At 33.1% G+C, this 15,162-nt stretch overlaps 1 long non-coding RNA gene across 1 annotated transcript; it reads left to right on the top strand.

Annotated features, from left to right (window-relative positions):
* Positions 1-408: 408 nt before the first annotated feature.
* On the top strand, positions 409-11,591 carry LOC131527557 (uncharacterized). The gene is made up of 5 exons (XR_009267677.1): positions 409-600; positions 3,121-7,326; positions 7,591-7,657; positions 8,213-8,300; positions 10,688-11,591. It is a non-coding gene; the product is annotated as an uncharacterized LOC131527557 (long non-coding RNA).
* The last annotated feature ends 3,571 nt before the right edge of the window (positions 11,592-15,162 follow it).

Below are 15,162 nucleotides of genomic sequence, written 5' to 3'. Positions count from 1 at the left end.
AACCCCTAACTGAAACGTTAAAGCCCGGTTTCACAGACAAGGCTTAGACTAAAACAGGATTAGGTCATAATTAGGACATTTAAGTAATTTTTATAAACTTTGCTTTAAAAAAAAAACATTACTGGTGTGCATCTTGAGACGAGACAAAACAAAAGCACTGATATATTGTAAGATCGAAGTTTCTTTCAGTTTAAACAGCTCAGATTTACATTTTAGTCTGTCTGTGAAACCGGGGGTAAAAGATCTGCTGATTTAAAACATTCAAACATTATTTTGATGCGTTATCTTCACATGATAATATTTATCATTGCATCAATTAAATACTTTGTCATTTAAACTTAAATTTCTGCATTAATTGATTTTTAAAATAATAATTTCAACATCACGGATGTTATATTTCAAATCAGATCTAGTTTAAACTGAGAGCAGATTGTTAAACATGCTCAAATGTATTTCTAAAGCTGCGCTTGCACGATGTTGATGATGGTTGTAATCAGCAGGATGGTTTTGTGCCGTGCCATCTCTGTTTTTGGACAAGAAGCTGGCATTTCCTCAATGATGGCTGCTTCCTCAATCCATCTTCCAGCTGTCACACACAAGGTCTTTTTCAGAGATTTAAACTTGACTTTGAATTCCATTAAAGGTGTATGATTTAGGCAATGTTAAATTATTAGTTTAGGCCCGTTCGATAACGGTATTTGCGTCCTCCGTCCACACCAACACATTTGGTAAATTCTATGCGTCTTGCTTCCGGTGTCATCGGCTTCCTGCTGATTTTAGCTGTACGACAAAACAGCTCGTTTTACTGCTGAATATTGTAAAATGTGTGTGTCTATTGTTTTAATGTATTATCTTAATTATGAACACACTGGTTAGTAGTGCAAAACATTTGATCGTTTACTGCACATTATACTTCTCGTTATTTCCATACAGCGGCTAATGAACCGGAAGTCTTGCACGTTTATTGGAGAAAGTGTAACGGCTAACTTGGATCACATGTGCTTTAATAGCCAATCACTTTACAGCCTTGACTTCATTGTATTTCAGTCAGAGTCGCCAACTGAATCCCACCTGTCACAAAAAGTCATTGACTTCTCTCACAAAACTAGCATTAGCCGTTCCGCTTTTTTGGCTAAAAGTTGCAGGCTTGCCTTCTAGTGGCTTTGTATAGAGCAGGGTTGCCAGGTTTTCTCAGCAAAACCCGCCCAATTGCTACTCAAAACAAGCCCAAAACTAGCCCAATCGCTTTTCAGTGGGGATTCCCGGTAAAAAAAAATCGCCTTCTGGTGGGGTAAAATACACGTTTTTTTGGCGGAGTCCCCCTGATAAAACTATTCCTGGGGCTAAATATCATGTTACTGGGGTCGCTTCAACCCGCGGACATGGCAAACATCCTGCGGAAAGAGCGGTAAAGTAGACCAATCCCGCGGGAAAACCGGAATCTTTACCGATATCCTTGATAGGAATGGGACTTTCCCAAATGTATTTTCCTGCCGATGAACGATAAAAATATTGACAGCCAATCAGTTCACCAGCTGTTAACGGCAGACAACAAAATGTAGTGTGCGCTTATAATATATAGAACCTTTTCGCTAATATAGTTATTATAATAGTTACGGTTTTTGGTGTGATCGGGTTGGTTATACAGTTCTGTTTGATGACGCTCAGAACACACTTCACCAGTAAATCAGAGAAACCCAAATACAAGGTCATGTCTGATGTCACTCATGATCACTCATCTGGATTTGTGTAATGTGACTGTCTGCTCTGAGACGGAGGGCTTTTCCAAAGAAAACATGAACAGTTTATTGAGGAAACCATCTGTTAGTCTTTATCTGGAACTGAAGATGTTTTGTCCAGGATTTATGTGGATTTGTTGTCCTTTTTCCTGTAGCTCAACTGGAAAAATCAATGCCAAATCATGGATTTGATTCTACAGGGAGAACATGATTCAGTTATGAAATGTATACATTGAAATTACTTTGGACTCACTGTGACTGCATTAATTTGGTCAAAAATACAGTAAAAACTGTAATATTGTGAAATATTATTACAATTCAAATAGTTTTCTATGTGAATATATGTGACCCTGGACCACAAAACTAATACAATACATTGTATGGGTCAAAATAATTTTTTTTTTTTATGCCAAAAATCATTAGGATATCAAGTAAAGATCATGTTCCATGAAGATATTTTGTAAATTTCCTACCGTAAATATATAAAAATGTAATTTCTGATTAGTAATATGCATTGCTAAGGACTTCATTTAGACAGCTTTAAAGGTGATTTTCTCAATATTTAGATTTTTTTTGCATCCTCAGATTTTCAAATTATTGCATCCTAAACCATAAATCGATGGAAAGCTTATCCATTCAGCTTCCAGATGATGATGGTATAATATACATCTAAAATTTGAAAAATTGACCCTCATGACTGGTTTTGTGATCCAGGCTCACATATTGTTAAATGTAATTTATTCCTGCGATCATCTTAATTTTCAGCATCATTACTCCAGTCTTCAGTGTCACATGATCCTTCAGAAATCATTCTAATATGATGATTTGCTGCTCCAGAAACATTTCTGATTATTATCAATGTGGAATATTTTTGTGGGATTGTTATTTTTCAGGATTTCTTTCTTTTTTTTTTTTTTTGATGAATAGAAAATTCAAAAGAACAGCATTTATTTGAAATTGAAATCTTTTGTTATAAATGACTTTACTGTCACTTTTGATCAATTTAATGCGTCCTTGCTGAATAAAAGCATTAATTTCTTAATAATCTTTAAACAGTTGATTACTTTAAAGAAGAAAGTTTATGGCAGCAGCTACACATAAATCCTCGGAACGAGGAAAGTTAGAGGCTGATGGGCCTCCAAAGCCCCGGATCGCTGAAATGATTGGAATGTGCAGTATGTGATTCATGGCTCGTGGTTCTTCCATTACAGATTACATATTCACACTCCCAAAAAAATTGTTTAGCACAAGAGATGTGGGACTGGTTATGTGCCAAATATTAATATTTAAGGTTAAAAACGACAATGATATTGCATGAAAGAGTTAAATGGTACAGTCGATATTTTTTCAATAACTTTAATATGTTTGTAATGTATTACAGAAACTCATCCAGAAGGCTGGCCTCACACTGACATGTACTGCGTGGTATGAACACCATGCCCGAGTCATTTCCTCCCATCGGTTTCAATCCGTCAAAGACCACCGAACACTCCCTCCTGACCCAGACCCGAGATAGAAGAGCAGCAGCCGCATGCAGTGCTTTCATTCAAGCCATGTTCAATCACATGATGTTCTCAGTGTTCAGATATAAACACAGCGTGTTTTTATGGGCTGAGAGAGTCAAGGAGATGCCAGACAGACTGTTATTCTTTTCTGGCAACTGATTAGAACATAAAATAACAGAAGAATTTATTTATTTATTTTTTTTGCACATGCAATTCTTTAGAAAAGAAGTTGTGCTTTATCTCAGTCCAGTTCAGTTGCACAGTCTTGTTTTCTCTCACAGATCAAAACTTTCTTGAATTAGAAATAAAAAATCATGTCGGCACCAATAGCCTCGTGGTTAGTGCGCTCACAGCAACCCGAGTTCGATTCCCGTCTCGAGGTCTTTTGCCGATCCCACCCCGTCTCTCCTCCCAGTGCTTTCCTGTGGTCTCTCTCTTCTGTCCTATCTATAAAAAGCCCATAAAAATATGTATATAAAAAAAGAAATAAAAATCCTGCGATCAAGAAAACTGGAAGCACTTTACAATAAGGATTCATTTATTGACATTAGTTAACAACATTAGTTACCATTAACTAAGATGAATGAATGCTGTAGAAGTGTTGGTCATTGTTAGTTTAAGGTAATTTCAATGTTTACTAATACATTTTTAAAACCAAATTGTATCTGTTAACATCAGTTAATGCACTGTTAAGTAATATAAATAAACAACTAATATTGGCAACGGTTAATAAATACTACAAGCATTATATATATATATATATAAATTCATTCATTCATTCAATGCTGGGTAGATTACTTACAAATCATTACTGATTCCAAATTATATGACAATAATTGTAGTTATTAAAATAAAGTAATGTATTATGTTACACATTTAAAGTAATATAATCGGAGTAATGTTTTATTAATTCTAGATTACTTGTGTCCTAACTAAATTTAATGAAAAGCTAATAATTAATGAAAATGTGAAATTTAAATAAATCATTTTAAAATGGCAAAAATCGAAATAAACACTTAGGCCTACTAAAAAAGATCAAATATTGTATTTGTTTACCTGCGTGTGAAGGTCAGAGAACCACGAACATGCAAATATAAGGTGAAAAAGTTTAGGAACCCCTGCATGACATGTTAATGTGAATTTGTGCATTTTAATGATATTGCAATCAATATCATATTTGAAAGATATTGCAAACTTATGTTAACAAATGAGACCTAAGTGTAGCTATAAATGTTTTCATAAACGGTCCTATAGGTGCATATCATCATATGCTTATCAAAATGATGATTCGTCCGTTTCTAGTCCCACCCACAATGTTATGTTTACGACGTAAGGATATAATAGTAAAATGCCCGCGTTTGTGAAGTTAAATTTGAAAATAGCCTAGTGAAACATAAATCAGATCAATTCTTTAAAAAGTAAAAGTCCTAGCAATAAATCCGGACCGTCTACAAATGAAACCCGACAGCTGGTGTGTTTGAAACATCATATTAGCATAGGTACAGTGTTTGATCCGCTAAACAGATGCGTCCTTTGTGGAAAGAAACATATAAACATTGTGCTAGATCCTGGTCGCCACAACAAACTGCATAATTTGCAGCTGCGCACATTTCTGCGGTCCTCGATGCGCGTGAACTGACAGAGACGCTTGATTATGAAATCATCTGCGAAGCCCCGTTGTTTCACACTGAGGTAATGCTTTTTAATAAACTTCCTTTAGTTAACGATAGTTAATGCATTAACTAACATTGCCAATTCATTTGTTACCGTGTTTATTCATCTTTGTTAACCTTAGCTCAGGCAAATGTTAACTTTTTAAATGTTAATTTTTAATTTTAATAATGTCCTATTAGTAAATTTTGAAATGAACGTTAACATAACAAATTACTAATGTTAATGCATGCTTTAGATATACTGTGTAATGAACCTTGGTGCTGTATTTTTTGTTGGCAATTTGACATGCAGTTTTCATATGCTACACAACTGGCCCACCCAGTTTTATGTAGGCCCACCCACTTAAACATTTCTGCCTACGCTAGTGGGACAAGGGTATTATGTGTTGTAATTTTATGCTATAATATTTCAGAATACTGTATATTTATAGAATGGCAAATTTTTCAGAATATAGGCTTTTTTATGATATAAATTTCTATCATATTTTTAATATTACAGAATCACAAATATGGCCTACTGTTAGCCAAAACAATTATTTTGAGGTTTTCGTGTTTTCTTATGGCTTCAATTGTGTTTCATAATTGTTTTATGATTTAACTGCTGAAAATACTTTACGTTATGTAAGTGTTGTTTTCAACGAATTGACTTTGGCATTTTATAGCTACTTTAAAATAGGTCAGTGTAATAAAACGTGTGACAACTAGCTCCGGTCTCCACTGTAATGGAAACTAATTTCAGAGCCTTTTTTTGTTTTGATGTCAAATGATGTAATGAAATGATTTCACTAGTGCATCACTAATGAGTCAGTGTAAGGTGATTTCGTAAAATGCGGAGACATCGTCATCCTCATATTATTATTATTTTTTGATTTCTTTTTGTTTTTGTAGTAACATGGCAACCAAGTGTGATTCTCCACCCAAACACCGCATCGCAAACTCTGACGCTCTCGGATGTTAGTCGCTGCTGTCGTTATTGTGGCTTTGATACGTAATCGGCCCGTTACGTAATTAAATGGACAACGGTCATCCACTGTCACTCGTGCTTCATCACGTTATGTCCCAACCCCGGGGAATTCACGCTGATTTCCTTTTGTTTTCACATCCCACAGTTCTCCTCGCTGATGCATACCGATGTTTCTGAGCTGTGATTGAGAACAGATGTTTCGGCCTCTCGTGGAAAAACACTGAGATTATTGTGCTCCAAGAAAACCCCCACAAACACTACTATTGTGAAACCTGAATATGCTTAAACATTAATAAATGCACATGTCCAGTCACACCGCATGAGCCGAATTTCTAATTTTATGTCCAGACATGTCCTCAAAGCATGCATCAAAGGTTGCATTGCCTTTCTTTCCATTATTGCTTCTGTTTTTGATGATTAGTAGCAATAAACTCTGAACACATCACTCTGAAACCATGAGATTAATGCCAGAGTTGTCTATAAATGCTCTTGGCTTCTCAAAACAGAACACAATTGCAATAAATTATTTGAATGACTAATATTGGGAACTTTTTGGTGCTGGCATCTTTTATATTTTTCCCTTATTTTTGTGCATTTGAATAAGCAACTGGGAAAATTTAGTAGAGTATGTTCAAAACGCTGGTTGTAAAACATTTAAAAGCTCTAAACGAGCAATATTGGATGTCAAAACTAAAGAAAAATTTAATTGCATCGAGGCAAGTGAATTCTTTATAGTATTGATGTTTTTAATCAGTCCACCCACAGAACTGTGAACAACACTCTCCTGTCTGACATGCTATGAAAATGTCCTGCCAAAAGTTTGTTTGCATGATTTTTTTAGAGGTGCATCTCATATAATCTTGCATGCTTTTATAAAATGCTGACAGCAGCAATGTGATGAAATGTTAAAGGAATGGTTCACAATTTAAATGTGTATCAAGATTCTCTGATATTGATGATATATGCTCTTTTTGTAATAATAAGAAAGAGATACTGACTCACTAACACACTAACTGATTTTTGTAATTTGAACAGTATTTTACTGTACTATGTACAGTAAGATACTGTAAAATGTATATACAGTATTTTACTGTAAACTGCAAAGGATTATGGGAAAATATATGGTCACTACAGTAAACTACTGTAAATTTACAGTAGTGAACTTGCCCACGAAAAACTGACCAATATGGCAAGGGAGCAAATTTTGTTTGCTGTTTGGTGGAAGCAGCGGTAAAAGGACAAAAGAGACACATTGCACTGTTAACTGGACAAAAAGGTTAGTATGTTATTTCTGTTTTATGCAAAACCGAGATATTTTAAGATGTTTTAACTTGTTAACAGCAAACTAACATTATTCATCGTGTCGTTTTTCATGTCAGGAGTTGGGGACTTTTTTTCTGACTGATGGCCTGATAACGCCGCCATAACGGTGATAACATCGACTGGTGAGTAAATTAAGGTCACCAATATTAGTCATAATAAACCTTATTAAACCGAGAAACACGTTTGTAGGTTCTGCTGCCATTTGATGCAAATCTGGCAAGATCGTTACTTAACCTTAACAACGAACTAACGTGAAATAACGTTACTGAGGTAAAGTGCATAAGGCAACACCACTGTTTCAACATATAACATGAAATACTGAGGAAAACTGAGTTCAGAAATACCACTGTAAAGTAACGTTACATCTTTTGTATTTTATTTTCAAGTTTGTGGTCTTGTGGTCATGTCGACTGCATCGGAGGAGTATTGGAGTCTTTTCCTGTGATTGATGAGGTGAGCTTTCATCTAATGTTACTAAAGTAGCCAAATTAGCCATGCTGTTCTCCACTAACTTACTTTTTAAAAGAAAGGAACGGGCTAGCAATATATTAATATAGTATGTTTTGCTTATAAATAATAATAAAAAAATGTGGTAACACTTTACAATAAGGTTCAGTAGTTAACATTAACGTTAGTTAAAAACATTAATGAACAATGCTTCTACAGCATTTATTAAGCTTAGTTAATGTTAATTACAGTATTTACCAATGCATTATTAAAATCATAAGTTGTGTTTGTTAACATTAGTTAATGCACTGTGAACTAACACGGAATAAACAACAACTGTATTGTCATTAACTAACATTAATAAAGATTAATAAATAGTGTAATAAATGCATTGTTCATTGTTTATTCATGTTAATGCATTAACCAATGTTAACAAATGACACCTTATTGTAAAGTGTTACCAAAAATGTTTATTTTATTCAAAATGTTTGTATTCCTGTACGGTAGTTTTTTTCTGATCATAAACTAACACCAAAAGGGTGTTGTGGCTCTCTGTTACAGGAGATTTCTCCAAGTAAAAACAGGATCCTGAATATGAGGCAGAATCATCGTACAGCCAGCTGTCCGTTTTGCAGAAATGCAGAATTAGGTAATACAAAATGCATTTTGTTTTACATTGCATTTACATTCATGCATTTGCCAGATGCTTTTAGCCAAAGCAGGTTATATTGTATTTAATGTAGGGGAGCACGGGACACAATCTAACACTGACTGACTTTGGGTTCAGAGTATAATTTTTTTTATACACTTTAATTTCACACTTGTCTAAACTTGTTGTTTCATAATTACAGGTGTATATGTTTTTCGTTATTTATCTCAAATGAATTGAAGTGACAACATGCCCCATAGGTGGGGTACGTTGAAACATAACCATATGACAGCTTAAAATATTATCGGATCGAATTAAAAAATATACAAGACAAACTAAAATATTTTGTCAATAAAATAAAATCATTAACTTTTTCAAATAAAATAATGGCGTTTTTTAAGAATTAAAAATAATCAAATTTTTGGAGTTTGACAGTGAACACATTGCAACCATGCTTGGGACGGCCCTGATCGCAACACACGGCTACATATACAGTGTAGTTCAAAACAGAGTGCGCAAATGAAGAAACACATTCAGAAATTCAGAAATGATACACTCCCCTCCCTCCACACACAGCTGTCATAGGACACGCGACACATAAATGAGCCAAAATGCTTTACATTTCTTGAAATAACAATTTCTGAACATTAAACATCGATTCTCAGTCTTTATTCACCTGCTTCTTGTGGCTTCTCATTGAAACTCATAAAAGTAAATTGTGTAAATTGCATTGCTAATGTCATAGAATAGCATAGTGTAATAATAGTATTACTATTATTAGTAATAATTATAATAATAATATTATAATAATAGTAATACTATTACTATAATAGTAATATACTATTACTACTACTAATAATACCGACATCTCCATATGACAAAATTAGATTACTGTTACTGTATAGCAACAAATATAGATTTTTAATCATGGTATTATAAGCACAGATTTTCTAGGACACACACACACATTTAGAAATGACTAGATTATATGAACAGATTGGTTAGCATTTAGCATGGTCTGTGGCAGACTTTACTAAGTGTCAGGGCAACAAAATTCAATAAACAAGAAGTTAATATTAAGTGATTTAAATCTTGAAGAAAATATTGTCTTTTCGCAAAAATGGTTCTACACAAAGCTATGTTATGTGTCTCTGCACACAGCAGTGTTTCATTACTGAAAGAATTTACCTTTTTTGAATGCCTTGAATCAGAGATTCACTGATCCATTCATAAAAACAGTTTCTTTGTTCCTGAAAGAATCAGCAGGTTTTAATGAATAGATTGAATAAATGACTCAATGGCTCAGTCATTAAGACAGTGGCTTGCTGCCACCTACTGGTAATTTTAGTCTCATTTTTAAAAGTATCATTCTGTTTTTTTCCCCCTATCATTACATATTTTTGTGTTTATATTTAAAACATTAATTTCATAATATTATTTATGCAATTTGTAAGTGCAAATTATAATTAATTATACTTGTCGCTTTAAAAAAGCTACTTAGCCAATGTAACTTTTCAGCATAGCCTGTTTTATTTGACTTGTATCCCATGTATTCTGATACATAAATTAATGTCTCTGGGCTAAGCCCCGGATATTCACTCACCCTGGAATCAAACCCATTAGTTCAGCATTCTAGCACTTAGCTCTACTGATTGAGAATGCATTGTAAAAAATGGAGCTTTATTAATTTGAATGTGATGGATTATCAACTAATTATGTACCTTCCTTTGTAGGTGTGTTCAGATGTAGTATATAAGGTTTTATTAACATCAAAGTGCATACAGCACCAAGTTTGACTGTTGAGGCAAATTCTGTAAACACTGCTTTGAAAAATAATGCTTTTTTTCTTCTTCTTGTGCTTGCAGGTTCATTCAGATCTTTGTGGCACCAAATGCATTGAAAGTCACAGGTCAGCTGGAATTCTTTGATGAATAGAAAGTTCAGAACAGCATTTATCTGAAATAGAAATATTTTGTAACATTATAAATGTCTTTATCTTAACTTTTGATCAATTTAAACCATCCTTGTTAAATAAAAGTAGTAATTTCTATAATTCTATAAAAAATTACTCAACTGTTATGATGATGATAATAATAATAATAATAAATATTTATCAGTATATTAGAATGATTTCTGAAGGATCATGTGACACTGAAGACTGGAGTAATGATGCTGAAAATGTAGCTTTGATCACAGAAATAAATTACATTTTAAAATATATTCAAATAGAAAGCTGTTATTTTAAATAGTAAAAATATTTCACAGTATTACTGCTTTTGCAGTAAATAAATGCAGGCTTGGTGAGCAGAAGATAATTCTTTAAAAACATCGAAAATCTTACCGTTCAAAAACTTTTGACTGTTAGTGTACTTGTTTTTGCTTTTCAGTATGTGTATGTTTTGCCATGATACAAAGTGCCCAGGGGACTGTGGTGATGCCCTTTTTCAGCTAGTTCATCCTAGAGATCAAGACTTTTTCAAGAATTTGTACTTTTAATAAGAAAATGTTCAACAATTAAAAAGAATATTATCAGAGCTAATGCTCACTAGTTATTGTGATTTTTATGGGGTTGGGGTGGTAAAAATCATGGATTACAGCGCTGTACCACAATTTGATTGTTTTTTACAGGTAAAAAATGTTTAAACTACATGAAAATAAACACTACAGCACTGATACTGTAAATGAAAAATACGGTAAAAATACTGTAAATGAAAAGATTCATTATTGTACTGTAATAATGTCCAGCTGCCAGTAAGTTACTGTAAAATTTACAGCAACATTTTTACAGTGCAAGTTTTGGATTGATTTGGCAGATTTTATATTTAATTTAACGAATATTAGGCTAATTATTGCTTTACTTTAAAGAATGTTATCTTGTATTATGAAAACAAAAGCAATAAGGATCTAGAATTTATTGTTAACCTTTTTATTTCATTAGCAAAATGTCACATACATAAACAAAAATTTCTTAATTCATCTCCTATGTTAATATTTGTTTTGTTCTGACTTTTTCTTCAATAAGAAAAGTCTGTGAAATGTTTAAAATACTATGATACACTCTTCAATCCCCCTTTGTAATATCCTTATTCGTTAAAATTGAATGTGAGCTATGCCTTTTTGTTTATTTATTTTATTTTATTTTTGTGTTATTTGTTTATATGTTGTATTGTTATTATTTGAATGTTACCTTTTTCTGAAATTAAATTTTTTTTTTTTTTTTTTTTTAAATGTGCTTAAGGTTTACTCACCTTTAGGCCAATCAAGATTACTTCATATTAACTTCTGTTAACTTCATACCCCACTGATCTATAGTGCCTGAGGCCTGGGCAAAAGTGGCATGTTAAAGACCCTCTAAAGACTGTTTTGGTAAAAACCTTTTGTTTTTATCTGGTGTCAGGAAACTATAAAAGACATTATCAGTTTCGGAGCCGTCAAGACCATTGTGTCTCATTCCTGTAAACAGAATGTTAATCATTATGAAAATATTGAACTAACTGCATGGACTAGACAGTCAGAATGAGAAAAACATAGAAACGGTGTGCACTAAGATAAGATAGCACTCAGTTTGAGAAAAACAAATCATTTAGGTGAAGCCTTGCACCAAGCTGCAGTTTTAGAGTTACTTAATTCACATAAACATGCCGTGGGAAGACCGCAGTAATAAAAATGATCTTTGGCAGTACATGCATTTGGATATTAGGCCTCATACACAATCCAACCAACATAAATCCATCATTTTAAAATTACAGTTGCTCAGTGTGGATTTCAGCACTCATCAGTGATCAAATAAGTATCAAGAGTTCAATTAAAATCCACATAAATGCACGATGTTTGCACCACTTACCCAAGCAGACATTTCTATATCTTAGCAGAAAGATGCATAATATTCGATCACAAATAGTAAAAAACACACATCATGAAATGTGCATGTGGCTTTATTGCACAACATGCTTTACAACTGATTAGTTCTGCTTGAAAGCAAGCAAGCAGAAAATGACTACAGAATGAACAAAATTTCCTCTCTTGTACAACTCTGAAAGGTTTTAATGTCATTCTGACCTTTTGTAAACTATTTAAAAGAAGAACTACTGAAGACATCGCTAAATATCGCATCTCACAGAGTTCCCTCAAAACTAATAAAACCACCGCTGAAAGAAGAATTTGTGTGTGCGCCTGTCTCAGACGGCTCCATTATCATCACATGTCCAGAGACTGTTGACCAGATTAAACTGTGGCCTGTTACACCATTAAAGCATGATCTTTGTTTTAAGGCCATGCACATCCTGGGAAGCCTGGCTTATTAAGTTAAACTGATAATGAGTGTTTTTAAGAACCGCAGTTCCACCCGATAATTAAAAAACCTCAATAAGACCTCAGTTTGTTGGTTTAACGGGCGAAACCAGTGCACATAAATTATCCTATTAGTTATACTGAACTTTGAGTGGACCTTTGCAAGTATTAAGTTCCTTATGCAATGCATCTGAATTGATTTTTCTCTGTGTGGATGTTTTTTACTGTGGACCTTGTGTAGTTTGAGTGCTTTGCCAATAGGGGGAGTCAGTCAGAATTTTCAATGGAAATCTATAGGATTTTAATCAAACATTTAGCTTCTTTAGTAGCTGTGAAATTAATCTCCAAGTAAGATATACAGGCTTCGTCCATCATTCAGCTGCATCCAAAATTTAACATTTATCACTATGAATGTTATTTGGTGTAAATCAGACCTGTTGGCCTTAAACATGATTAACTCACACGTAACACCCAGAGTCATTTAAGTCGAGTAAAGCTATTGGGTTACAAGGAGTTCTGGTTTTTATGAAAGATAAATGACGTAAGCAGTGGGTTTAACATATAATCTGATGCTCTTCTTTTGCCATCTAGAGGTCATCTGAATAATCAACAAAAGAGCTGCAAAGCTGGTTTCACATGAGACTTCAGTAAATGCTGAACAAAACAGGTTTTTCCTTTTTTTGTATCTCCGTTTTGATCTCTTTTGTCATGTAAAGGTTGCAGAACATCCCGCAGAGTCCTATAGACGCATACATATCACATGTATTTGTCCAGTAGGCCTAATTTACGTGTAATTTATCCAGATGCTCTGTTCTGTTTTTGAAATGAATTTGAAACCACATTTAATACAAAATTCATACATTCATGTTGCTGAAGATTATGATACTGAAATGAAATTTTTTACTTATATCTATATATTTCCATTTATTGAACTATTACATTGTCTTGAACTGTAAACCTAAATATTTCTCTACACTTTATGAATTTTGTATATTGTACATATGCACCTATGGCACTTATAGGTATCATATTATACATTCAATATTGTGTGTACTGTTTAATATTCCTAATACATTTAGTAAAAATTAAAATATAATGTAATATTATATATAACATATATGAATACAAGTAAAACATTAATTATTTATGTGAATTATATATATATATGTGTGTGTGTGTGTGTGTCCATGGACCACAAAACCAGTAGCGCGGGTATATTTGTAGCAATAGCCAATGGATCAAAATTATAGATTTTTCTTTTCTTTGATGCAAAAAATCATAAGGATATTAAGTAAAGATAATGTTCCTGAAGATATTCTGTAAATTTCCTACCGTAAATATATCAAAACTTAATTTTTGATTAGTAATATGCATTGCTAAGGACTTCATTTGGACAACTTTAAAGGTGATTTTCTCAATATTTTGATTTTTTTGCACCCTCAGATTCCAGATTTTCAAATAATTGTATCTCGGCCAAATATTGTCCGATCCTAACAAACCATACATCAATGGAATGTGTGTGTGTGTGTGTGTGTGTGTGTGTTAAATGTTATAAATATAAGGACTTGTGAATGTATGTGTAGGCTACCTGTCATCTTACAAACTGATTTCCAAAGGTATTTAGATTCCGTTTTTTGTTGCTTGTCTTGTGGATCCAAATAAAAGAAGAAAGAAAATGTGTACATGTGAACAGAATTCTCACACACATATTCAGTGATATATTAATATATTAATTGAATATACATTGTGTGCGTAATAGGCTAAACATAATATAAAACATCGAATTCTAAAGTATTTTTTAATTTTTTATCTAAATGATAGCATAGCAAATAAAATGGTAGATTTATTTATGAGTGCATTATATTTTAGCAGATATTACTGACATTATTTGAGTCATTCCACGAAACCGGTAAGATTTGAGTCGCTCTGACCTTTTTAAGTGTATTTCATCTATTGGGTCACCAAAATCTATTTTTAAATCTTTTTATATTAATTGAAATGTCTCCTTTAATAAGGTTTAAAAACATGACATAGATTGTATCCATTAGAAATTATCTTGTTTTTTTTCAGTGGACACCACCTATTTTGTCATGTCCCTTGTTGCCTTCTATGAAAGTGTACTTGGGATATTAATAATAAAATTAGAAAAAAGTCCATACATTTTGCTATTCTCATAAATATCTATCTGTGCTTTTTTGCTGGTAATGTTTTCTTTCTTTCTAAGTAAATTCATGATTATTCATTAAAATCATATTATTTAGTTCCGTACCTCAGTAACCCATCAACCCCGTTACACGAATCATTCTATTTATTTGATCATAACGGGGTTGTGAGATTGTGATGGGGTTGTGTTACACTTTGGTTCTGAAGTTATCCAGTAATTTAAATTAATTATTATATTTGATCAAGAATCTTATACCACATGCATATGTTGAATGTAGTAATGTCCATGTTAAAGCTATGTGTGTGTGTGTGTGTTCTGCCTAGATTTTCACATCTCAGTGTTAAGTAAATTCTACAAACAATACCCCATAATGACAACGTGAATGAAGTTTGTTTGAAATCTTTGCAA

This window comes from Onychostoma macrolepis, chromosome 20 (assembly GCF_012432095.1).
Source record: "Onychostoma macrolepis isolate SWU-2019 chromosome 20, ASM1243209v1, whole genome shotgun sequence".
In the NCBI taxonomy this organism is placed as follows: Eukaryota; Metazoa; Chordata; class Actinopteri; order Cypriniformes; family Cyprinidae; genus Onychostoma; species Onychostoma macrolepis.
The sequence above is the reverse complement of the archived record's forward strand: the minus strand, read 5'-3'. Positions and strand labels throughout refer to the sequence as shown.